At 33.6% G+C, this 27,782-nt stretch overlaps 1 non-coding gene across 1 annotated transcript; it reads left to right on the forward strand.

The window, feature by feature from the left end:
• The first annotated feature begins 21,779 nt into the window (after nt 1-21,779).
• On the forward strand, nt 21,780-21,886 carry LOC145044659 (small nucleolar RNA R71). Its single transcript, XR_013681605.1, has one exon. It is a non-coding gene; the product is annotated as a small nucleolar RNA R71 (small nucleolar RNA).
• The last annotated feature ends 5,896 nt before the right edge of the window (nt 21,887-27,782 follow it).

Here is a 27,782-nt window from a genome sequence, read left to right on the forward strand (position 1 = left end):
ATAAATTTTTAGATCCTTATGAAGATACTAAGTAAATTCATACATTACTTGGGATTTCTCCATACTGCAAGGGAAAATAAGCACGATAATCATGAATTTATTTGGATGTTTCAAAAGAGTCCTTAGATTTTTTGTAAATTAAGCAACAGTCCCTGTACTTTGACTTTTTTCATAATGGGCCCAAACTTTTTTCGAAGTTGTGGAATGACCTATGGATTTGGCATAAAAGTCTCAATTTCTCTTAAGATTAGCAGATAATTATTGACCTTTTGTGTAAATTCTCAAATAGCTCAAATTCTTTAAAACTAAGAAATCTTTAAGAAACAGAAGGAAAAAAGGTCAAATATTGGGAAAAAATATCTATTTGTATGGATATGATATGACAATGTAGAAAGTATATCTATCTTGTTAGAGGAAATTGGGTTTTGTGTGGAGCACACAAGTTCTACTGGATAGAAAACAGTAAGTTCATGTCTTATAATTTTTTATTTTTCTCATTATGTAATGTTTAAATGAATTATGTTTAAAACTTTTTGGAGAAAAGAAACACTTTATATATAATATATAACTTACTGGATTAAGTCATACTTTCTGTGTTTGTTTTCATATAGCTTATCTTGCCCTACAGGTGATACGAGTCTAATCAAGTAAGTAACATCTTCCTGCAAATTTTATAATTTCCATTTAAACCAAAAGTAAATTCAAAGGGTAAAAATGTCTTTTTGCAGGGTAATTTATGCACAGTTATGGCTGGCAACTACACACTTGTATGGGACAATTTGTATTCAACCTTTTTCAAGAAGGTTGGTTGTTTGATTCTTCTGAAAATGACTTCATGGAACATTTTTTCTTTTGCGTACTCAAAACACATGAATACCCTTATCATTGTTATCATCTATAATGTCGTTAATGTTGTTGGATGTGTAAACACAGGCTCTTCTCTACAAAGTGGATTGTATTCCACCTGTTGTAGAACTAGTGCCCTTAATTGAATCGGAAGATGGAGAGGGGATAATTTGATGTGTAAACCTGCTAACTATGTTATTAATGATTTATCCTTGTAAAAATTGTTGTTTCATTGCACTAAGTAAATTCATAAGGGATTCCTTGGGTACAAAAAATCCAAGGACTATTTTAAAACATTACTTAGTATCTTCATAAGGATCTAAAGCTTACAACAGTTTCAATCTCTAAATTTAGTGTAACTTGTAGTTTTATTCCTTGTTCTCCTTGATGTTTTTAGGCACTTGTGAGTCGATTTGTTTTAGATGATTCACCTATGGATACTGATGAACTCAGCCTAGATGAAACATATGGTAAACAACATTTTTCTACTTCAAATTCTTATGCACTCTTTTAATAAGTAGACATGACATTTCTGAACAAACCCTTTTTATGAATAGGAGATAAACAACAACCCAATGAACTTATGCAAGAACAAGAGAATTTTAGTTATAGTTATGATAATCTTAAAGATCTTGATCCAGTTGCAGCAAATAGAATTCATCCAAATGACCATAGAAAGGTAAGCTGTATTATCCTTCCAAAATTGAAATGTCCTTAATTTTGCAAATTTTTTCATACACTTTTAATATAAATGAATATTTGCAGATTAATCAATACCTTCATTTATATGCTTCATCTGTTGTTCTTCCTAGCAAATATCTTCAGGAAAAGACTATGGAGGTTGGTATCTCATATTCTTCCAAAACAGTACTTGAATAATACAAACAAGTTAAATACAAGAAATAGCAACATACTTTCATTGATTTGTTTATTATATCATTATCATTCAAATACAAACTGAAAGTAGAATGCTATTTTTTTTGCAATTATTTACTTTACTGAGTTAAAATCTTGTATATGTCAGAACAGAAATGGGGAAATGCAGATAATTTGAGATACAATTGTTGTTTTTTTTATGTTTGGACACTTCTCTCCCTGTTATAGACAAATATATGGACAAAAGGGTATAGAAGTTAATGTAGTTCGTAATTTCAAATTAAGCTAGAATCCTAATTCAATTCTATTTCATTTATAATTTTACTGTGTAGGATCTGGATGGGAAAAATATTAGTTATGTTTGAATGGAACATTGTTGATGTTTGAAATCTAAATTGCAAACTTATCAGTTTTGTAAATTGGTTCCGCCTGTTCAAAGTAAAATACTTTTATGGTTTATTAAGGGTTTTTTTGGGTTATTCATGTTTATCCATTGTTTCTGCAACATGTCACTACAGTCAAGCGTTTGAGCAAGCTGGTAGAGATCTAGGGGTAGCTTTTCACAAACAAAGGGATGCATTAAATGATTCAACAAAAAGATGGTAAGTAAGTTCAATACTTGGTTGTTAAATGTTAACATAGTTGTTAAATGTTAACATAATAAAGCAAAATCAAACATGGTTCTGTAACTTTTGTTCATATTAACTTTTTTTTAAACTATGATTACAACATGGATGTACTATGTGGTCCTGATGGTGAACTTCTAGAGAAGTTAAGGAATCTAGAGCCTCGCCTTATTGAGCACATTAGTAATGAGCCTCTTCTTATTCAGAAGCCTTATGCTACCGTTATTTTACAAGAGCAATGGCCATTTATGTGATTTTATCAGTGCCTAAATCTTGTATCAAAATGCAAATTGTACAATTGACAGCATCCGGAAAATTTGAGGAAGCTTTGGCATTGTTTAAGCTACTTGCACCAGAAGATTCAAATCTTCGAGCCTCAAAGTAGCAGTCATTTCATATCAGGTAATATTTATGGACCTGAGAAGTTTTTTGGATATGAGTGGTAAAGTTTACTTATCAAGAGCTTCATCTGGTATGTCAGATGACATGGAAACTTCTTCACATTCTCATACATTGAAGATATTATATCAGATGTTGTTGGACACACCCGTGAAAGCAGTCGTTCCAAAAGATCAAACTAACAATTTAACATTATTTAGAGTGAAGATTATTAAAAACTTTGATTTTTTTTTTTTTTTTTTTTTTTTTTTTATGTTTTCAGGGGAGAGTCAACATGCCCCTTAACTCAGGTGCTAGAGAGATGGCATCAATATTAGAGAGATGAGATCTCTGGGAATCTTCAAAATGAAATGGTATGTTACTCTTTGATAATGGCATCAATATACGTATACCCTCATTGTATGTAAAATGTGTTTTTTTAAAGAGTTTTGTGTTTTTTATATCACTTGGTATGATCAAGCAGTTTAACATCAATACACAAGACAACACTTGGTAAGTACAAGTTTTTTTTTTTTTTTTTTTTTTTTTTGTCATTGTTTCTCATAATTTGTGTTTTTTTTTATGATGGTTGACAATTATGGTTATGTTTTCACACAGATCATGTTTGATGATGATGTGATGGTGGTTCCTGATTTGGTGAAAGTTGATTCATTTATCTTAATCCCTTTACATGTTCCATTAGTTAGAGAAATTATTTGTATACACTATTTTTTGTATAATGAGATTATTGAATGTCAGTTTAAATGTTAATACATTTATCGTATGAAATGAATTGATTTCTTATTGTTTGTATATGATTGTATTTTTTTTGTATATGGTATTTTATTTTATATTATGAGACACGAAATGCAAATTTAATTTGAAAATTAGTAAACTATAAATATTTTTTAAAATAAAATAAAATAAAAATTACGATACGCATAAATGTGTGTCATCTTCATTTATGACATAGCCTTTCTTGACAGCGGCTTTAATGATATGCATTGTGTGTCATAAATGCGCGCCGTCTCTCGTTATGACAGGGCCTTTCTTGATGCGCATTTGTGTGACGTCTGAGTGTTTTACGAGGCGCAATGAGTGTCATAAAAGGCCGTTTTTCTAGTAGTGCATGCACATTAGGGTTTACATGGTGTAACCCTACATGTGACACACTATATAAGGAACCTCATATGTAGCAAATCGGCCACTAAGACAAAAGGAGTGAGGGCTAGCCGAATTTGTGCTCAACTGTACTTTTCTCAAGTTATTCCAAAAGTTGTGGTGTTGTGTGAAGCATTTGAGGCATCACATTTTGGGTGGTAGGCTCACAAGGTCTTTAGGAATCCACTCAACAACAAAGGTATGTCATTCTATTGATTTTTATATTACAAGTACCCCATGCTATGCTAGTTATAATGAGAACCTTGGAAAAATCATATTTTCATGTATATTAGAGAAAATATAGATCCAAGGTTTCTAGGGTTGCATGTACACCATAGGAGTGTTAGAACGCTCAAAACCCATCAAAACTATAGCCTTGTTTGTACAAACTATGAAAGGACATAATATTTCTTGCCATTTCAGACGAGTAACAACAATTATTCAAATCTAACTCTAACCCACTACTAAGCAATAAAGAGTAAACTCCAATATTGGTGATAGGTGAAACCTTCCTATTCCCGATGACCAAATTTATCTTCCCATGCTCCACATCCTTACTTCCTTATATGCCCTGCAAATCCACAACCTGTGTCAGGAACCCAAGAGTTATAATGTGATGAGTTTGTAGATAGAATAGTATAAATACCTGCATGGGTGCATTTAACCATTCTATCCTTGACATCCTTCAAGTATTTGGGGCAACTTTGCTTCCAGTTTGATGAGAAATGTTATCGAGAATTTAGAAAAGATAAGATAGATTTGAACGATTTAAGATGAAGAACACAGAGAGTAAATATTAATCAGATCTCATATTGATTAAGACTGATTACAGAAATAAGCAGAAGTGAGTTCTAGCATTCGTATTTCTACTTCTAGCCTAAGTCCCTATTTATAGGGAACAAACAAAAAATATACTAAGTCTATACATTTTCTTCTCATAAAAGATGACTTAGTAAAATAACATAAAATGCGAAACTACACAAAACACTCTATTTGACTTTACAATATACATCAACATTCTCCCCCTTTGTAAACAATCGATACAATTCAACTCATAAGCTTTTGAATTGCAGAGTGAATTGTCTTTCGCACTTCTCCATACCAGGAGATCACCTTCTTCAAATCTTTCTTATCTTTTCTAAATTCTCGATAACAATTCTCATCAATTGGTATCAGAGCGAAATTTTCACCACAACAACCAAATTTTCCAAATCCTTCAATATCAACACCAACCAAAGTTTCATACATCAAAGGAAAGTCTGATGTAAGTATGGTCAATCATTGGTTTGAAGGGAAAGGAAAGAAATATCAAAGTGCAAAGTTTTCAGAACAACAAATCAAAAGTGCATTTGATAAGTTCACAAATAATTCTTCAACTGCTAGTACATCATCACATTATTCGCAAGTTCCGGTTCAAAAATGGAAACCAATTATCAAAAATGCGAATGTTGTGAAGGATAAGATTACAATCAATGAGAATCCAAAATTATTGAATGACTATATTTCAATATCTAGAACTGACAATGTTGATATAATGGATTCTGTTACAAACAAAGTGAAAACATGGTTTTTAAGTTCTAAAAAGTTGTTTAATTCTACTAATGATGGACCCAATAAGTCTTGGGTTCCTAAATTTTTTCAATAAATGCAGGTGATATTTGACAAGCAATATGATACAAAATGGTATATTGATAGTGGTTGCTCTCGTCATATGACTGGAAGAAAGGAAAATTTGCGAGATTACCGAAGCTTGGAAAATGCTGGAGTTGTCAAATTTGGAAATAATCACAAGTGTCAAGTGAAAGGATATGGGAAAGTCACAAATGGAAACTTCACAGTAAACAGAGTTTCTTATGTTGAAGGACTTCAACATAATTTGATAAGTGTATCACAACTTGTTGTGGGTACTGGAAATCAAGTGGTGTTTAATGAAGAAGGAAGTATCATCTCAAATGCAAAGACAAATGAAATACTTCTAAAATCCAAAAGATATGGTCATATGTTTACACTGGACATCAAACCAATTGTGAGAAAACCAGCTGTGTGTTTACTATCAAAAGCATCCAATGATCTCAGCTGGCTTTGGCATAGAAGATTTTCACATTTGAACTTTCGAAATATAAATAGACTTGTAACTGAAGATTTAGTTCGAGGGTTACCAGTATTAAAATTTGACAATGATTCTTTGTGTGCAGCTTGCGAACAAGGAAAACAACATCGAAAAGGTCATCCAATTGTCATAGATTCAAAGATAGTAGATCCATTGGAACTTCTTCACATTGATCTATGTGGACCATCAACTGTTGCAAAAATAAATAAAAAGCAGTATATTTTAGTTGTTGTAGATGATTTCTCTAGATTCACATGGGTGTTTTTTCTCAGGTTGAAATCTGAAGTTGCTCAGATGATGATTGATTTTATCAAAAAGATTGAAATTAGTCTGAAGAAGAATGTACGAACAATTAAAAGTGATAATGGTTTGGAGTTTAAAAATCAAACTCTTGACAATTTTCTTACAAACAAAGGTATTTCGCATAATTTCTCATCACCATATACTCCACAGCAAAATGGTGTAGTTGAAAGAAGAAATCGATCTCTATGCGAAGCTGCCAGAACCATGCTAACATATGCGAATCTAGCTCAATATCTTTGGGCAGAAGCTGTGTCCACAGCATGTTTTACTCAGAATCGATCATACATTCATAGAAGATTCAATGTTACTCCATATGAAATAATCAATAATAGGAAACCTAATGTAAAATTCTTTCATGTTTTTGGTTGTAGGTGCTTTATTATGAATCTCAAAGATAATTTGTCAAAGTTTCAAGCAAAAGCTGATGAAGGCATCTTCTTAGGATATTCACAGAATTCAGTTGCATACAGAGTGCTTAATAAACGAACCAGAAAAATTGAAGAAACTTTTAATTTAACATTTGATGATTACTATCTTAAACAAATTGATCGTAAATTCGATAAGAAACCAATACTTGTGGATTCCAATAATCAAATTGATAATTCTGAAATTAATGATTTTTATTATGACTTAATTTTCGGAATTCCTGAAAGGGCAATTGATGTAGAAAATAATGCTCCTGATAATCACACATCAGAATCCTCAAAACATACTAATGAATCAACAATAACTACAACGTCAATAACTTATGAAAGCATACCAAGTGGTCATATGGAGGAGGAACACACAAGTATCCATGAAGATCGTATACCAACTTTTGAGGGGGAGAAAGATATTATAGAACATCAAGTTGAGGGGGAGCATTCACAAAATCAACAAGAACATCAAGTTGAGGGGGAGCATTCGCAAAATCAACAGGAACATAATCTTGAGGGGGAGTATCCAAATGCAGATCATGTTGAGAGAGAGCATGATGAAACAGAGACAAATAATCTTGATAAAAATGCAGATTTTCATGAATTTAATGATAACTTTTCTGTTGCAGGATCTGAAAATGACGATATACATGAAGATGCACCATTAGAATATGATCCAAATTATCCACCACTTGCGAAATGGACAAGAAATCATCCAAAAGAACAGGTAATTGGTAATCTACAAGAAGGTGTGTTGACTAGAGCTCAAATTCGTGCGAGAAATGAGGTATTGAATACTAACCAAGAACTTTGTATGTTTAATGTCTTTATTTCGAAAATAGAACCAAAAACAGTAAAGAAGGCTATGGAACACTCAGATTGGGTTGTTGATATGCAATCTGAATTGGCTGAATTTGAACGAAACAAGGTTTGGAGATTAGTTTCTAAACCTTCTGATGTTTCAATTGTTGGATTAAAATGGATTTTTAAAAACAAAACCGACAAAGATGGCAATATTATTTGAAATAAAGCAAGACTAGTGGTTAAAGGTTATTCGCAACAAGAAGGCATTGATTATGAAGAAAAATTTGCACCTGTTGCAAGACTTGAAGCAGTTCGCATATTTTTAGCCTATGCAGCTCACAAAGACTTTGATGTTTATCAAATGGATGTTAAATGTGCATTCTTAAATGGAAAACTCGAAGAAACAGTGTATGTTGAACAACCACCAGGATTTGTAAACAATGAACATCCTGATCATGTTTATATTTTAGATAAAGCTATATATGGGTTAAAACAAGCACCAAGGGCCTGGTATGCAACACTTACAAATTTCTTGAAACAATCTAAATTTAAACAAGGATCAGTCGACCCCACATTATTTCGCAAGAAAGTTGGGTGTCATCTAATGCTTGTTCAAATTTATGTTGATGATATTATCTTTGGTTCAACTGATCCAACATTGTCACTTGAATTTGAAAATTTAATGAAAAGTCAGTTTGAAATGAGCATGATGGGAAAAATTAATAATTTTCTTGGTTTAAACATAAGACAGAACAGGCAAGGAATCTTAATCAATCAAGAAAAATATACGAAGAACTTGCTTGAAAATTTTGAAATGCTTAATAGCACGAAGCTTAGAGTCCCTATGGCAGTAGGAACACGACTAACTCCTTCGTTAAACACTCCTGCTATTGATTTAACATTGTATCGTAGCATGATAGGGTCTTTATTGTACTTAACTGCAAGTAGACCTGATATTATGTTTTCGGTTTGTTGTTGTGCTAGATATCAAGCAAATCCAAGAGAACCACATTTGACGGCAGTGAAAAATATTTTTCGATATCTAAAGGGAACCGTTTCTTTAGGACTTTGGTATCCTGCGAAAACAGGATTTTTCATTCAAGCTTTTTCAGATTTTGATCTAGGAGGATGTACCTTAGATAGAAAAAGTACGACTGGTGGGTGTCAATTATTGGATGGAAAGTTGGTGAGTTGGCAATCAAAGAAACAGACTTGTGTGGCTATATTAACTGCTGAGGCAGAATACATATCTGCGGCTGCTTGCACTTCGAAAATTATTTGGATTCAGAGTGAACTTCGTGATTATGCAATCAACATGAAAAAGATTCCTTTGTATTGTGATTCACAAAGTGCGATTTGCATTTGTCATAATCCAGTGCAACATTCAAAGACAAAACACATTGCTCTTCGATATCATTTTATCAAAGATGATGTGGAAGATGGGAATATTGAAATTCATTTTGTCAAAACAACTGAACAACTTGCTGATATTTTTACAAAACCTCTTGATGAAAAATCATTTATTAGAATTTTGGCAGGTTTGGGGATGATTAATGCGAATTCAATTTCATCAACACAAGAATAAACGTTTAGTTCAGCAGATATCAGTTAATATTATTCAGAGGTTACTGTTCATTCAGAGGCTTTGCTTGGCTTCGAATCTACATCTTTTCGCATCCGAGGTCATAACAACTAAGGTAAGTTTTATGAATATTACTTTATTTTCTTTTGAAAAATCAAAAATCCAAAAAGATTTTAATTTTTTTTTGTATTTTCTTTTGAAAAATCAAAAAATCAAAAAGATTTTAATTTTTTTTTTGTATATTCTTTTGAAAAATCAAAAATCCAAAACGATTTTATTTTTCTTTGTTCTTTCAATTGTGTGCCGAGAATTTAATGCAGGGCTAAAATGCGAAGTGGTCATACATTTTGTTTCTATGGGAAGGTATTAAATTTTTTAAGACTAGTTAGGATGTCCCTAGAAGCATGCTGCTGTATGTAGACCAAAAGCCTCAACACGACTCTATGTGTGCAAAGAAAGCCTTAATGACATTATCACATGATAATTTCTTCCCAAAAAGGCTTATATTCGCATAAGTCAACATGAGCTACCTTACTCTTCTCAAATGAGTTAAGAGTTTTCTGTTTTGTCCATTATAACAGAGGTACACTTCGATTCTTATCCAATTTTTTTAAACCAAACAATTCTTACACTCCAAAATTTTTTTTTGAAAAGATTTGTCCTTGAGGTTTTTGATCAAACCAATCGAAACCTAGACAAATCACAACTCTGTGTTTATGATCTATCATCATGAGTCCGTGATGAAAGTGAAACCCAAAAATCATAAACATTAAGGAATTGACGGGGAACTTTGTTCCAGATTTTTACGAAACCTTTGTTTCAGTATCAAAAATTTCGAAACTTCAAATCATATTCAATTCGCATGTGTGGTCTTCATCGAATATTCAAAACCAAGAATGTTTGTTACCCAACAAGATCCAGAACAAAATTTTCTTTTGAATATGATTTCAGTAAAAGTTTTATTCGCAAATCCTTGTCATGATAAATATTTTCAAAAGCCAACTTGTCACTGATTACACTGATCAAACAAGTAATTTCATTTACAATTTCTCACCTTATGTTAAGGTTGATATGTAATGAAATTTCAAACCAATCCAAAATGACTTTTAAAAGAAGCCCTTTGATACTTCTCTATAAGTATTCGATTGTAATTCACGGGAAACTACACAAGCAGTTGATTATTTCTCTTGATAATTAACGAAGCAACCTTTGCCCGGGGTTTTACTGCATTCATGTCAAATTGAATTGTTGACATCACAACATTACACATATATTTGTTTCTTATCTTATTTCGTTTGGCACAATGCACACACGAAATCCTTGAGGTTCTGAGTACAACCACCTCAGACTGATGATTTTGCAAGTCTGGCATATGACTTCACTTTAAATCCCAAAAGTGAATGAGCCTTGCTTCCATGCGAAGGGTTTTACCAGTTTGAATTCTATAACGGATACTTGACAGGCTGTATACTCAAAATCGTTGGTATTTTGTCCGGTTTTCGAGGAGATGTGACAGTTACTTTTTGGAATGTTGTTACCTTTTGCAGTCATGATCCGACTTTCAAGGTGCCACGTCGGATAACATTAAATGTATCCCGCTTCAATTTCAAATCAATTTTGAGCAACCTATAAAAGGGGGTTAAAGAACACTGTGTACGGTTACACAAACAAGAACTCTCACAACACTTCCAAGATTAAACCTTGATCCAAACTTCAACTTTCTTTTTCAAAACCGTAACAATGGCAGCCACTACTTCCAACACTGATGAGGTTCTTTCTCAATCCCTGATGAAGATTCAAAGCACTAACTACCAAGTTGATCCGAAAGTTTCCGCTTATCCAGAAGAATTAAAGATGCTTATTGTTGCTCTAAAATGATCATCTTTAGCAACTGCCATGTTCAGTTCATTTCCGGTTCCAATGGTGTGGTTATCTCGTGCCGCTTCAACAGCTTCATATAATCACACAGCGGATGTGATTACTTTCAATTTAACCAACAACAAACGAGTTAAACTGTCAAAGAACTTGTTTGTGGAAATTCTGCAGATTCCAAACAACCCTCCGTTTATCATACATGTCAACTCGCAGGTCATTCATATGTTTAATGAAATGGGGAATCAACCAGAGTTAACAAAAATAAGTGATTTCAGAAAGTTTGGGTTGCCATGTATATGGAATTTTCTATTTGGAATCTTTCTAAGGTGTCTTACAGGAAGAATAGTTGGATTGGATAGAGGAAGAATGGAAGTATATGCTATGGTAATGGGCATATACTATGATATTAATGTCGATTATGCAACCCAGTTGTGGAAGGAATTTGTCAAAAGCCTAGAAAATACAAATTCGGAGAAGGGAATTTCATGTGCAAGATACTGGAGTTTAATTCTTGAAAATGTGTATGCGAAAGAAGAAATTCCAATGCTGACCAATGTTGAAGTTGCTGAATTTTCTTTCTAGTAGTTCCCAAAAACTGTAGAAGATGATGAAGCAATATTTACTCATGTGGCTCGTATTCCAGATGCGATGCTTCGCAAAGTTTCTCCAACTCACAAAATTTTGGTGAGATATTTGCGAACTATTAATACAGATGATCAGACTGGAGTTTTACTAGATGTTGCTACTCCATCTAAGACAAAGAAGGTTAGCAAGAAAACTACGAAGGGTTCATCCTCACCCAACGTACCAGCTGAAGTCATTCCAACTGAAGAAACTTCAAGGAAATCGAAGAAGGAACTATTAACTTCTAAGTCTGGGGTACTGAAGCAAATTCGCAAAGCTGAAGTGAGTAGTAAAGGTGTTACTATTCGCAATATTCCTGCGCCAGTATCTCAAACAAAGAAAAGACAAAGAGCTGAAGACGTTGCGAAAAATATGCAACGTACGATGGTTAAAAAAAGGAAGATGGTGATTCGCAATGAATCATCTGAAGAAGAAATAGTTCCAGAAACTCCACCCGTCACAAACCAAACCACTCGAAATAGTTCTCACCAAATCAGTTACTGAGGAGGTTCCTATTTCTGATATGGTTGTCAACGTATCTGATACGGGGGCACCTATCCTGAGTGTTGCACCATCAATTCAAACATCCTTACCCGTTTCATTACCAGTTACAACTTTATCCACCACTTCATCAATTTTTGATCATGCTCTTCAAAACCCATTCACCACACTTTTTCCTTCTCAATCACCTGAAAATCCTCAACCTTCGCAACCATTGTCTGATACAGAAGTCGAAGGAGGTGCCTTTGGTGGGATACTTGATGATATTCCTTTTGATTTAGATGAAGAAGATATTCCTGATCATATGCTGATGATAGGAAAACAGTTTAAAATACTGAATCAAAAGTTAAAGACCATTATTCAATCACAAGATGATTCTGGTAGAATGTCTTCAATATCTGCCATGGAGGTTGATATAATGATCAAAGGAGCAGAGAAAAGAATCATGGAAAAGATTGCTCAATCCGATAAAAACAATGAGCTCAGAATTACGTCACAAGGAAGTAATTTTACTTCTGTTGTTCAAGATCTTCGAGCAGTTACAAAAGAACGTCATGTTCTTTTTGTACAAGATGTTAAGAAGGTTCGTGAGGAAGTCAACTTCAAAATTCAGGAGTTGAAGTCTGAACTTGCGAAGGATCTTCAGGATGTTCACATGAAACAAGAAGAAGTTCAAAAGCAAATTGTGGACATTTCTTCTCAGCTTCAAAAGCTCAATAATATTCCTGTTCTTTCCGATCATAAAGCCGAAACAATGATGAAGTTTGATCAGCTAATCCAGTTAGTCATTGATCTTAAAACAGCTGTTTCGCATTCTTCATCCTCTCAAATCCTTACTACTGAATTCTTTTCTCTAAAGATTAATACTTTAGAACAAGCTATTCACAAAGCTCTTACTCCACTCACAAATTTCACTTCTTTACTACCGAAGAGTGCTCCGCCTGTTTCCACAGGGGTGCAAGGGGGAGAAGAAGGTCGAAGTAAAGAAGAGGATGTGAAAACTGTTGGAAAAGTGATATCAACTCAGCTTGTTGCTACTCTTCCAATTCCTTCAAAACCAATTTCTGCAACAACAATTACCACAAGAACAATTACCAAAGGTATTGTTATTGGAAGAAATGAAGGAGGTTCAAGCTCAAAACCTCAAAAAGATGTTGTAGGAAGAGGAAAAGGAATATTATATGAAAAATCTAAAGAGGAGTTGAAAGCTGAGGCTGAGGCTGAGATGGAGAGGATGAGGCAAGTTTAGAGTATTATGAGGCAAAGGGCAAGTGATCCTCCCTCCATGAACAAAGGAGATCCTGTAAAACTTTACTCTTACGAAACAATAGAGTCAAAAGTTGTGTGTAGGGAGATGTATGAGTTCGAGAAGAAGCCAAAAAGAAGTTATGATATTGTGAACTCAAATCATTGCCAATTGGACTTCCCTATAAATGAAATGTTGTTCATCAATGCACAATACAAGATCAATGAGAAATTTGATAATATGAATGATTATACTCAAATGAAAATCAGATTTCATGCTGTCTTGGGGAAGAATCCAGATGAAGTTTGGTCCTTAATGAAGATCAAAAAGGTGGTGACGATAAAGAAGGATATTTTGTTTGAAGAGATGCTACAAAATTTTAGATATTTTGTTATCAGAGCTGACAACAAACAATATGACTTCACAGTTGCTGACTTTCCATTGATGAACTGCAATGATTTAATTCAAGTAGCACTGATCTTGAAGCATATGGAAGAAAACAATCTTAAATGCTTTGATACAGATGTATTCAAAGCAGGCTTCGCACATGTGAAGACTTTCATAGACAATTATTTCGATTGTCTAGCCCTTACAGATGATGAATTAGCAAATGTTGTGGGAAGGGAAGTGAAAGTTCCATGGGAGGAGACTTTGACACAATCTGCTTTGTCAAAGTATGGTGTTGGTGAAATCTGCCTAAAACCTTTTGGCATGGTGTTTTCTGGCAGAGATACAAAAGGAAACCCGAAGAAATTTTTGTTCAAAGTCTCAGAGATTGAAAGATATAATTATTCACAATATACGCACTTCATTGTACATATGAATAATTGCAAGAAGAATAACGAAGGAGACAAGAAAGATTTGAAGAAGGTGATCTCCTGGTATGGAGAAGTGCGAAAGACAATTCACTCTGCAATTCAAAAGCTTATGAGTTGAATTGTATCGACTGTTTACAAAGGGGGAGAATGTTGATGTATGTTGTAAAAGTCGAATAGAGTGTTTTGTGTAGTTTCGCATTTTATGTTATTTTACTAAGTCATCTTTTATGAGAAGTTAAAATGTATAGACTTAGTATATTTTTTGTTTGTTCCCTATAAATAGGGACTTAGGCTAGAAGTAGAAATACGAATGCTAGAACTCACTTCTGCTTATTTCTGTAATCAGTCTTAATCAATATGAGATCTGATTAATATTTACTCTCTGTGTTCTTCATCTTAAATCGTTCAAATCTATCTTATCTTTTCTAAATTCTCAATAACAATTCTCATCACAGTTCCCTTTTTCATGGCAATAGAAACACTTTTCTTCCTTTGCAATGGTAGAGGGAGCATTAGAACCACATTTGGTTCCACTTGAAGAGGATCCATCAAGAGACTTTCCCTTGCGGCTCTTGGAAGGAGCCTTCCTCTTGTTCCCCTTCCCATGTCTAATTACCAGAACAGGGGCATTAGCAATAGGAGTAGATACAATATTTGATAAGTCATATGAAACTAATCATGACATGGAGGTAGAGAGTGTAGAATGATATCTACGACCAAGTATTCATCGAATTTAACATTCAATTTAAGCAAACGGTCCACAAACCTTTTCATTTTCTACAAGTGGGCCGTGATGGGTTCACCATCCTTCATCTTTGTTGTAATCATGGAGCATATGATTTCATACCTCTCTTGACGAGCACTCTGATGGTATTTTTCCACCGTGTCTTGGTTCTTCTCAAAAGGGTAAAAGTCCTCATAGGACTTTTGGAGTTCAGCTATCATGGTGGCCAACATGATACAATACACCTTGGTGACATCCTTCTCAAGTGCCCTAAACTCAGCAATCTCCTAAGGAGTAGCAGAAGACTCGTCAATTCCCTTTAGCTCCTTATCGAGGAGATATTCCTTCTCCTCATAATGAGTGACCATCCTGATATTCCTAATCCAATCACTGAAATTAGTACCATCAAAGACGACTCTCCCACAAAGGTTCATGAGAGAGAATGAGCTAGTAGGGTTTGATCCAGAAGTAGTGTTAGAAGGCATCTGAAAAGAAAGAAAGACAAAGCTTAGATTAGATAAAGAGTCCTTAATATAGCACCCAAAATGAAATATTAAGGCTAGGACCCAACACAATATTTTACAATTTGGAAGAGCGATGTCGTAATCCAACTTGCAAAATATTTGAAGGTAGGTAAATGACGATTTACCAATTTCCACAAAGAAAAACAAAATTGTTATTAAGTTTTAGACGGATTGAAATTTCTAGATCCTTTGAGATTCGTTGAACAATTCAATGGCATGTTTAAATCTTGATTATGCCCTTAAGGTTTGTGACTGGGATACCGAAGATCACAAACAAGGTGTGAATAACCATGCAAATTTACTTGGTACTCTTAATGTCATTAAGCTACCCTTTCCCATCCTTTCTAGTCCAGGTTAACGCGCCGGTTAACCACACATGCTCCATTAATGACTTAGCAAGATGCAAAGTGCAATTTCATGGATTAGCTTCGATTTCACATTTTCTTAAAGTAACTAAGATTGGAAATTTAATAAAAGGTTTAGTTACTTTATAATTATCATTATACTTATAATGAGAATTAATGTCCTATCCTACCCGTTCGGCTAACGACCCTCCACCAGTCAAGGGAGTGGTGGGTGAGAGTGGACACCCATTAAACTGTTATTTTATAGGCAGTAACCTTATACCCCCCCCCCCCCACCTTATACACTGACTTCGTGAATGAGGCCTACTAACGTTAAAATTGACTTGTTCTTATTCATATATATATATATATATATATATATATATATATATATATATATTAAACCTATAATATTATAAAGTATAAGGGTTGAATTTTAAACTTTTAAAATTATAGGGTTTGGAATTAAGTTTCATAATTGTGACTTTACAAATTCCAAAAGTTGAGGGAAAGTTTTGACTCTATTCAAAACTTTTCATTTTCTTAATTTATGAGTTTAATGACTTTTAAAGAAAAAACTTTTGGTTTTCCATAAATTGAGGACAAGTTATGGAGCCCATTAAAACCATTTTTCAAGAAATCATATAAGCTAATATAAATATTTAAACTTTGACAATTATCTTTTAATTGGACAAGCATGATCATTACCTTATGAAAAACAAGTTTCATGGCTCAAAAAACAGTTTGGGGTAATTATCCTAATCCAGTTTCTGGGTAAAAGTCGAAAATCTGCCCACTGGAGCACCAACTCGGCGAGTGCATGAACTAGACTCATCGAGTTGGTCATTTTACAAGGGGACTCAGCAAGTTCACTGGGCAGAAATTCGATTTTTTTTTTTACTTTGAAAATCAAAATAACATCAAGTATAATATAAAACAACCCTAGGCTTTGATACCACTGAAGGGATTTGAGCATCCTAACAACCTCAAGGTGCACATACAACCCTAAATGCTTTGGATTTATGTTTTCTCTAAATATACATGCAAAATGATTTTCCAAAGCATTACCCTAACTAGCATACAATCATGGGTACTTGTATAACAAAAATCTAGTTGAAGACATACCTTCTTCTTGTAGCTTGATTCCTTAGACCCTTAAGAGCCTAGCACCCCAAATGTGATGCCACGAATGCTTCACACAACACCACCAATAATGGAGGACTTGAGAGAGAATACTTGCACTCAAAAATTAGCTATAGATCTTCTAAGAACACCAGGGTGCCGATTTTTGGAGCCATGGGGTCTCTTATATAGTGTGGCAAAACTAGGGTTACACCATGTAAACCTTAATGGGCATGACTTTCGATATTCCTTAAGTTCCATGGGTTTAAATGTCCATGGATCATCCATGGATTGTCACATGGGGTTTAGCCTAACCTAAGGAATCATGGCTCATTAGCCCACACCATAAGAATGAATGATTTACAAAATCAACCCCTTATATTTAATTAGTGTCTTTTGATCACAAAATTAATTCTAAATTAAATCTTGATCAATACTAATTAAATAATATGATTTCATATTAATATATTAGAAGTTATAATCTTTTAATAAAAAATGAATATCCTCGTCTCATAAGTCCATCCTTACAAATTGTTCCGGTGCCATGCAACCCAAATGAACCGTGTTGCTCTCGGGTCAAGTACATACCAAATATAGTTATGGACTTAGACACCTTATACAACAGATTAAAGAGCACACACCACATGTTTCCGCATTCTGTGATTTACTCTTATTCGATGATGTTTTGCTAAATCTTGATTACCTTTGTTTTATGAAAATGATATGTATTAATGATTTCTTAATCTAAAAAAGAAAATTTTATGTGATTATTTTTTGGGATGTTACAAGTTGGTATCAGAGCCTTGGTTTGAGGGATTCAAGCACACTCTCGGGTGTGTCTGAACTTAAACTGATGATTTGGTAAAGTTTTTCAATAAGAAATATAATTTTTAGAAAGTGGTGTTTTATTAAAAAAAAAAGGATATGGTGCATGCAATTAGTTGAGCTCAAGTAAGTTTTCCCAAAATACCCATACACGATACCTGTTATGATTTGATTTATGAATTTGTGAAACACATGCTAGTTATGATTTGCATGATAGAATGCTAGGAAAGATGTCTTGTATGCCTACTGTATGAGCTTGTAGATTTGCATGCTAGCTTTGATTAGCCAGTGATAAATTGGCCTAATATGTGATGTATGGTAGCCTAGGAAGCATGGGATGCTGGTTTCGGTATAATTTGGATTTATAGGGCAATCACTAGTGGGAGTGGGAGCTTCTAGTATGAATGATAGCATGTGGAATTAGATGCTCATGATTATTTTATGGATTAGTGTACTATTGCAGGAATGCTGCTTGCTTTATGCTTTGTTGAAATCATAGGTGATGGGAGTTAGCTACTAATTAAATATGGCTAGTCATATGTGACAAAGGTTGAATAATATTAGAGTGATAGATTCGAATGTATTCCGTAACTCTTGTCTGAGTCCAACCGTTGTGGGGATGAGTCTGTTATTTGAAGGATTATCAAAGCTTTGTTTCAAGTGATTGTATTCATTAGGTAGTTGACTCACATTGCAATGAGTTCTTCAGCAACTGATGGCAGGGTGAGGTCAGGAACCTAGGCAATCCTAGGGATTGCTTCGGTGGGTCTTCTTGCGCTAGGTTGCGAGTGTTTGATGTATGGATATGAGATGGTGACTTAGGGGATTTGTGAGGATTCTTGAGGAAAGTAGGATATGCGTGGAAGGTAGTATTGGGCTCGTACTACTGAAAGCATAGGATCTATACTCAAATCAGGGAGAGTCTTGGAGAATCTAGGGAGCCTGTGAGATGAGGTTACTATCACACCCCCGAACCAGATGGCCAAAACATCTGGGGGCTGGGGTGACTTCATTCTTATAGTATCATCACAGTATATACAATTGAAACAAAACATCATCATCATCACATGCAATATTACAACTGTCATTGTTTACATCAAGTATTGTGTTTCAATATTACATGCCTAAATATCCAAAGTATGATGAAAACAAAACACAACAAACTATCCAAGTATTCTTGCTGACCAACCTGCTCAACGATTTCCTGAGAATACAAGTTAATTTGAAAAGGTCAACATATATAATGTTGGCGAGTTCATAAGCATGTTTGAGTAAAATGTTTTGTACTACTTTGTAAACACCAGAAAATCCAATATTTAAAAAAAAAATAAACGTTTTGAAATTTTTGTGTCTGATCTTGTATTAATGCATGTGTGTTAAAGTTTGTGAGTAAATGAAGTGAATATCCCAAACAACCTGATGTTGTCTGTTTATAAAACATGGTGATCTCAACACCCTAAGACTGAGTACTAGTGCGTGTATGTTACCGTGTTATCAACCGATGCTGTATTTTGTAGATTTTATAATGGAGTTAACTCCTCTATGTGAGTCTTTATAGCCATACTTAAAAATGACTAATCTGCCTGTCTTGACATCTTTCCGACGCCGATGTGTTGAAGGTAAGGTTTGTCACCCTAGACTGGCCTAGTCTAATTGCAGCAAATAGTCCAGGTGTGGGGTGTCACCCCCGTATAGATCTATACACAAACTCCCGCTCTCCCACCAGGAGACTCTGGTTATAACTACAGGCTATGGTTGTATACTTGATAGGTTCCAAACAAAGTGTCTCACAAAATCCTTAACTAAATTTACGCGAATATGAAATTGCACAGTGTATATTGTTTCCGTGGAAATATTTAGTTTTTAAAACCCAATGAGTACGTATGTGAATGTGTCCCTAAAATCGATCTTTAAGTCTCTTGGTGGTGTTCTTGAGATAGTAAGAGGTTCTTGGTGCTCATTATTGGTCCTTATTAAGGAGGAGAAGATCTTGAAGTTGCTTTGTTTGGGGAAAAGGCTTTGGATCTTGAATCATCATCTTGTGAGGAAGCTTTCTGAGGTATCAAATTTTCATTTTGGATTTTAGATGTTTAGATCTCTCCATTTTGTGCTTTTGGTCCCTTTTTGGGTTGATGAGAATGTAAAGTCGTTTAAGGGATTGTTATTCCAAATTTGAGTTTGTTTTGGTCCCTTCGAGCATAAAGGTGCCAGCTTTATGAGATTTATGGTGTCAAATTATTATGTCACTTTTAAGCTTAAGAGATTCATTTAGGCATGCATAAACGTAAATTTGGCAACTTTAGCTGGTTTTTTAGGACAAGGAAGTCAGATATGTGTTTTGGCGTTATGTATTCAAGGATTAAGTGTTTATTGGTTAATCCCTAGCTATATGAAGACTTTTTGGTTGGGTTTGGATCATTTTTGGTAATCCATATGGGTAAAGATGGAAACTTTACCCTTCTAAGTCACAATTTGGTCTAGATATGAGCTTTGGAGCTCTTGCAGTTTGAGATAGTAGCTTAATGTATTAAGCTATTGAATCTCGGGCAAACACGATGTGTTTGCAAGCCAACACGGCATGTTGGCTAGGGATTTCTCGATTATCTGGATCAGGGAGGAACACAACTTGTTCAAGGGGCAACACGACATGTTTGGTCAACGTAGGCTGTTGAGTTTGACTTTGACAATAAGTTTGACCATGGTTGACCATGGGTTATTTTGGGCCTTGGGTGTTTATTTGGAATTGGGCTTTTGGATTGTTGAACGGGGCCTTGGTTTTGGCCCAATTTATGAAATGGTTTAAAAGGTCTTTTACCCTGATTTGGACACATAGTGTGGGTCGGATCCGATTATTGATGGATGTTTAACTTGTGATTGATAGCCTAGGGGTTCCTATGGGCCAGCAACCAGAAACTCTTTCTGTGAGATTCGGCGGTGCGAGGTGAGTTTCCTCACTAGATTTAGCAGTCTAAGACACCATGACTGATTCTCATTTGGTTATATTATTATACTTGTTATCTGTGTGATAGTTGTATGTGCTTGTACATGTATGTTTATTGGGTGGGGCCCGCTATGTGACTATGGGCGAGGTATATATCTCACTATCATCTGAGTGTAGGCGAGGCCTGTATCTCATTATTATCCGAGTGTGGTAGGGCTCATATCTAATTCGATAGGGCCCACTATTCGAATATGGGCGGGGCCTGTATCTCATTGGTCGGGGCCCGTTATGCGAGTATAGGTGGGGCCCGTATCTCAGTTTGGTGGGGCTCATTATATGATATGTATGGTATGTGGTATCTTAGGGCATTCACTAAGCTTTGTTCTTATGGTTTTTAGTTTATGTTTCAGGTACTTTGGTTTTCAAATAGAAAGGCTTGGGATTATTGCAGAGAACACACCTCATGTTTCGCATCCTGTGATTTACTCTGATTCCATGATGTTTTGCTAAATCTTGATTACCTTAGTTTTATGGAAATGATATGTATTGACAATACATTAATCTAAAAACAAAATTTTATGTCACTATTTTTGGGATGTTACAGATTCGAGTTGGGTTTCTTCTCGAGAGGTGGTTGTTCCTTTTGGTAAAAGATCGACTTGTTTGCCTATACTTCTCTTCTTTCGCTTTCTTGTATTTGTCATATGGAAACCACACATTCATAGGCTTCCCTTAATCTTCATCATACCGATCACCACTAGAGTAGCAAACTTGAGCCCTTCTGATTCACGTTATCTTTTACATCAAAATCTTTTGTCAAATGTGGCCCGCTACAGTTGTCACACCCACTTGCATAACATGTATGGATTGACCCATCTTCATAATCCTCCTATCCATATTATAAAGCTTTTCCATCACCACCGCTAAGTTTTTCGAAGCACCATCTCCATTTAATTGCCCTCTCATCACATCTTCTTGAGGGTTATGATATTCTCGCGAATGCTTGGCGAATTCCACGATGAGTGCATTATTATTTGATGGGTCCTTTTTCATGGGTCCTTGGGAGTCTAGGAGCTGTCTTTGTGGTCATGTTTATTCTATCATAGAAAATGGATATCTCTTGTTGCACATTAAGTTTGTGTTGAGGGCAATTCCCTCTCATTCCCTTTTATCCCTCCCAAGCTTTGTACAAAGATTACCCATTGTGTTGTTGGAAGCTTGCGATGTTTTTCTTCAACTTAGATACTTTGGAAGGTTAAATAAACTGTTGAATGAACTTGATTCGGAAGTTGGCTCATGTCGTGATCACTCTGGGTGGGAGTGATTTAAGCCGATCTTTAACGTCTCCTTTGAATGTAATCGGAAGCATTACTAACAAAACTAAAACGCATGAAATGTTTGGCACGTTGACCTAATTTTCGATATCCAACACCTCATCGATATGCTTGTTGGCTTCCTCGTAGTCTTTTTCATAGAATGAGATATCTTTGAGCATAGAGAGAATGTGTCTCTTTAGCTTAAAATTTTTTGCTTTTTGAATCTTCCGTGGCACAAGACCCGGCCCGTCGCAACTACTTATTTTCATTTTTTATTCTTCCATAGTGATTGTCGTGATGTCCCCAATCATGTTTTGGGTTCTATTTTAACTTCCTCATCTGAATAACTTTCCGTTTTAGGGTCTTATCCGATCCATTTCTTGACAGGAGTACTATCAAAAATTTCTACTTTATTCAATTGAAACTTGCTACTTTATTCGCCGACATTTTATCCTTCTTGTGAAATGTAGATTCTGGATTGTCAAGTGGAGGACCAATCTTAAAAGTAGATCCCTTGTTCATATATTACTGAAACAAAACAAGAGAAACATTAAAACAAACTAAAACAAATTAAACGAAAAACTAAAAAAACATAGTTTTCACTAAGTGATAGTAAGACCTTCACGTCGTAAATTCTATCAAAAAAGTAAAAAATAAACCGAAAAATAAACTTTTTGTGGTTTGTACCCCGCAAAAAGGATTAAATAACAACTTGTAATTAATCTAAAAACTAAAATAAACCCTTCCCCGTAACGTCACCATAAACTTGATGTGCACTTTATATACTTGTTTTATATTTATAAACCTAACCAAACTTAACTAGCTAATTTCACTTAGGCATTATACCAAGTCCAATTGTAGAATAACCAATTTAAGCTATAACTTCAACATGCAAGGATTATGATTTATCAACACTAGTAAAATGAATATAAAAGATTCATAAATTTGAAATCAACACATAGTTAAAGGGTTCACCATCAACAAACAAAAGCTTAGGGGTTTTAACCCATGATTAAAAAAGAAACAACCACAAAATCAAATTTAACTAGACTAGACATGGTAGAAACTAGCAAACTGAATGATTGAATGTTGTTTTCCTCTAAAAATCTCCAAAACTGAACTCCAAATGATTTTAGATCTTCTAAGGACTCTTCAGAGGGTTTGTATCGCAGGTTTATCGCGAATCTCTGGCCAGAAGTCATTGATTTCGATCTAATATTCGATATATACAGTTTCAATAAAATTGTTCGCCACATTGTGACCAAATGCATGTCATGGTGTGAAAATTGTAATAATCTCGTATGCATTAAGGAAACGGTCCATGTCCATAGAGGGTTCTTCTGTTGACACGTGATCACTACATGAAAGGTAGTATGTCACGTCGTGAAAGACATCTTTATACAAGAATTGAGAATCTTTTGCATGTCACGCCGTGTAATATAGTTATCCACGTCGTGGGAACTTCTTTTTGCTCATTTTCTTCATCTTTGTTCTCCTAGTTTCAGCTCCAGTCCTCCAAGTGTCCAGGTCTTGTCAATTTCAAGTCCTTTTCCTAGAGAATGTCATTTGTTTTGCTGAAAAATATAATTTAACATTATATGTACCAAATTTCTTTGCATTTTACCAAAATATGGCTCAAATTTATTAAAATAATGCCTAAATATGTGTATAAATATGTCAATATCACTTGCTCTTTCTTTATTTTATGAAATCTGTAATGACCTGATTGTATTTGATTAATATTCTGTCTTTTATTGATTGTATTAGTAGTCATTAGATTAATTCATTAAGTAAGATGTCATGGTAAAATAAGAAATTTTATTTTTATTAAGTTTTTTCCTAATTTTATTGTTAGAGTTAAACTCCTTATGTTTTAGTAGAAATAATGTACTTGAGTTTCTTTCTATGTATATTAAGAACTTTTTTTGTTTTGGTTAGTAAGAAAAATCATATAGCACCAAGTAAATGAAAGATCTATATTCTCAAGAATCATTATAAAATTATATTTGCTAAGAAGATAAGATTTTATAGGGGTATACCTTATACCAACTAGTCACTTATTGATTATTTATTGGAATTCAATTACTAATAAATATTATGAACTCTTGTATTTAATTGGAAAATTATTACATTATGAAAATAATATTTTCCAAGAGAAAAACCAACTAATAACTCATAAGGTATGATTTATATATTGTATATATTATTTTGAACTAGTTGGAGTTCAATTATATAATCCTACATAATATTTTCACATGTTAGTAATGAGTTAGAGTAAAAGACACTCAATTGTCTTGTTGCTTAACCCCAAGGACAACCCATGAGATGTGATGGTTGCTTGTGAATCATTCTCTTAGACCCCCAACTTCTTCCTTATGCCATGCTTTAACTTTAAATGGAAGTATGGTGGGCTAGCAATGGGTCGATTTGGGTTGGGTTCGGGTTCAACCCATTTATTAATTCAGTTTAAGATTTCAGTCCAACCCAATCTTTTTATTTAATATATTTCCAACAAAATACAACCTTTCAGATAAATGGGTTGTCACCGGATTGACCAGTTTATGTATTTCTCAACCCAACCTATTAAATAAATAGATTAAACCTAGGTTAACCCATTTAAAATTAAAAGGAAGTAATTTAACTAAAGATTACACCACTTAAAATTAATTCCAAACTTGAATAAACTTTCAAAGTAAAATAAAAGCACAATCACAATTCACAAATATAAATAAATTGTTCAAATAACACTAAAGATATGTAATTTCGAAGTGATTTTGAAGAGTGACTAGCGTTATCAGCGCAATGAAAAAGGATAAGAATTAGGATTAAAATTTTAAAACACAAATAATAATACATCATAGAAGTTTGTGGTCCCTTATATCCCTTAGGAGTAGACTTGACATTTTTGTGATTGCTCATAAAATGTCACTAATTTATGGTTTGTTTATGCACATAAATTTTATGCTTTGTGAAGCTTGATTTATAATAACATTATGCATGTTTGTAAAATAGGATTTTAAATGCGTGATAATATTTTGAACAAAAAAATGATCAAATGTTTTAACATAAAATGGTAAAATGGTTTTAGAATAAAATAAGTTCTTTCGTTTAAAACTCTATTACAAAAAATTTTGACGATTAAAATTTGTAAGTTTAAAATTGAGATTTTAGAAACTTGTCAAACTCCAAACTTTATATAATAAAAAGGAAGTTTATTAAAATGTGTAAAAATGTTTTTTTAGTGCTCAACGTTAAACCTTATTATAAGATATTAATTTTAAATTTAATCGCATCAAAAAAATATAAAATTAGATTTTATAAAATAACATTGCTATACATGTGATTTTCATAAAATGATACAATGGTTTATTGGATTCATGTAATAATCATGATATCATATCTTTTCAAAACTAGAATTATAAAACATATAAAGATGTTTTTTAAAATACAATTTTATGTTTTTTATTTTGAAAACATTCACCCCTCTCGTGGATAATGCTTGAGGGATAAAAGATAGCAAAACACTTGTATTTATCTTTTGAGGTTGAAGTGTATTCATGTTTCCTATAACTACTTATTGGTTGATTACACATGTTCCTTAGAATGGATGATTTGATCGGTAATATTCTATGATAAAGGATAGCTAAGTTTAAGAGACCCGAGACATAGATGAGATAAAACATGTATATTAACAAAAATTGTTAATGATCCCATACTGCTAAGAATTATATATTAGAATATAATTGATAATCATTATCGACATTGTTGAATTAAATAAATAGGAAAAGATACTGAACCATTTATTTATTTTCCAACTCGGGTCCTAGACTTTGATAATTAATGTTTTTGAAATAAAGGGTATTAATTATTGAATATTTAAATATTGAAAATACTAAAGAATTTGGTAAATTTTGTAGATGAAAATAAAATCCATTCTTACCATGATGTATGATCTTTCTCTTGTAGATCTACAAAAGATAATAACAATCGATGGTTATAATTTCAACGAAGGGTTTCATGCCTTGAAAATTGTTCTCAAGAATGTTCATAAATTATATTTTCTTAGATGTCCGATTCTTAAGCAACCTGCATTAACAAGTTGTTGGGTTTTTATTAAAAAGAATAGTTTAAAATCAATAGATTTAGCAACAGAAGACTATTAGGGTGCAAAGTTATGCAGGTATGACTTTGTAATGGTTTGAATCTTATAGAAACACTTGCATGTGGTAGGATAGCCTTATGACATTAGAGAGAGAGAGAGAGAGATGTAAACACCTCTATATATAATGGGTTTCTTAGTACTTGTAGAGGTATGCTTGAAAGATGTAGTTCATAGTGACTAGTGAGTGAGATATTTATGAAGTTCTGGTATAGTTTCCTTTTTGTACTCATTTACTATGATCGAATACATCTTTTAGCACCCAAATCACGATGTTATTTGTGTTCATTTAATTCCGCATACTAAATCAATGCTCTTAATTCACATCAATTGGTATTCGAAAGGGTCTTCGAGGATCAAAGCGATTTTTAAAGAAACGGTTCTCGGTTTGGAAACATTCAACACAATTGGAACGTTTATGTTGAATCTCTTGATGATCACTCTAAATCTATTTGATTTGTGCTTGTGTTATTGAATTTTTGATCATTTTGACTAATTGGATAATTTTTTTTAAAAGCCCATTTGTTATGATCCAATAATTTTTTCATTGATCAAGTCCAATCCAATCCAATATTCTTTTGTTTGATTTGATTCTCATTTTGCAAATATTATTTTGAATCAAAACCTATGCCAAAAGTGAACTGAAATTTTGTTTCGTTAACCTCCAGCCCAATAAAAGGAATTTGGTACTCTTTATAGTCAAATTCATTTTTAGCCCAAAAATTCAATTAGTTTAAGATCCAATATTCTAAATTTGTTATTGTTAACGAAGATCATATGAAGCCCAAATCAATTTAATTGATATTTTCATAGTTCTCGATCAAATCATCTATTTATTTCTTGATCTTTGTTCAAATTTCGGTTCTTTCACTCTTGGTTTAGTTCGATTGAATCTTTGATTCATATATCTAATTCGAATCGAGTATTGTTATGGAGCAGAATCAATTTAGTTTTGTTTTCGATCTTAATGATTCATTCACCTTTCGTTTTCTTTTGGTGAATCTGCATTAGAATGTAATCTTTGTTCATCATATTGTTCTTTTAATTTGTCGAAATCTATTTGATATGATGATTTGAGAATCGAGTCTTGTTCTTGTATCAATCTTGTGAGAATTGTATTCTTATAATTCTTGATCTAAGGCTCATATAAAAGAATCATTGAGCTTGACATTGATAAATTGAATGATGATGATAATCATTTTGAAGAACTGTCAAGAACAGATCATGATGCAGATGATTATTGATGAATCGAAAGTGTTTGATCTAAAATTGTTCAGAAAAATGTTGATTTTTGTGTTTGGCGATAGTTGTAATTGAAAAGTTAAACAAAATTTAAAATTAAAATGTTGCATTGTTGTTCTATGAATTGGATGTCGAAATCATTTGATGAAGGGTCTAGTTGACATTAGATGGTGTTGAGTCCAAGTTGAATATGTTCATTGGAGTCATTTGTCGGTCGAACGTGTTTTATTTTGATTGTTTGCATCGAATGCTTTGAAGTCGACTATGGTTTGAAGTTGTTCAATTGATGTATTGGGATGTTCACTGGAGTTAAAATAGGAATTGGTCAAAGGTCTAATTTCTCATCTTTGGAATGGAAATCGAAATGAAAATTGTGAATTGACGATATCAAACGATTTTTGCGTTCATAGTCATAATTT

Source organism: Lactuca saligna, chromosome 4, assembly GCF_052625555.1.
Source record: "Lactuca saligna cultivar CGN05327 chromosome 4, ASM5262555v1, whole genome shotgun sequence".
Classification (NCBI taxonomy): domain Eukaryota; kingdom Viridiplantae; phylum Streptophyta; class Magnoliopsida; order Asterales; family Asteraceae; genus Lactuca; species Lactuca saligna.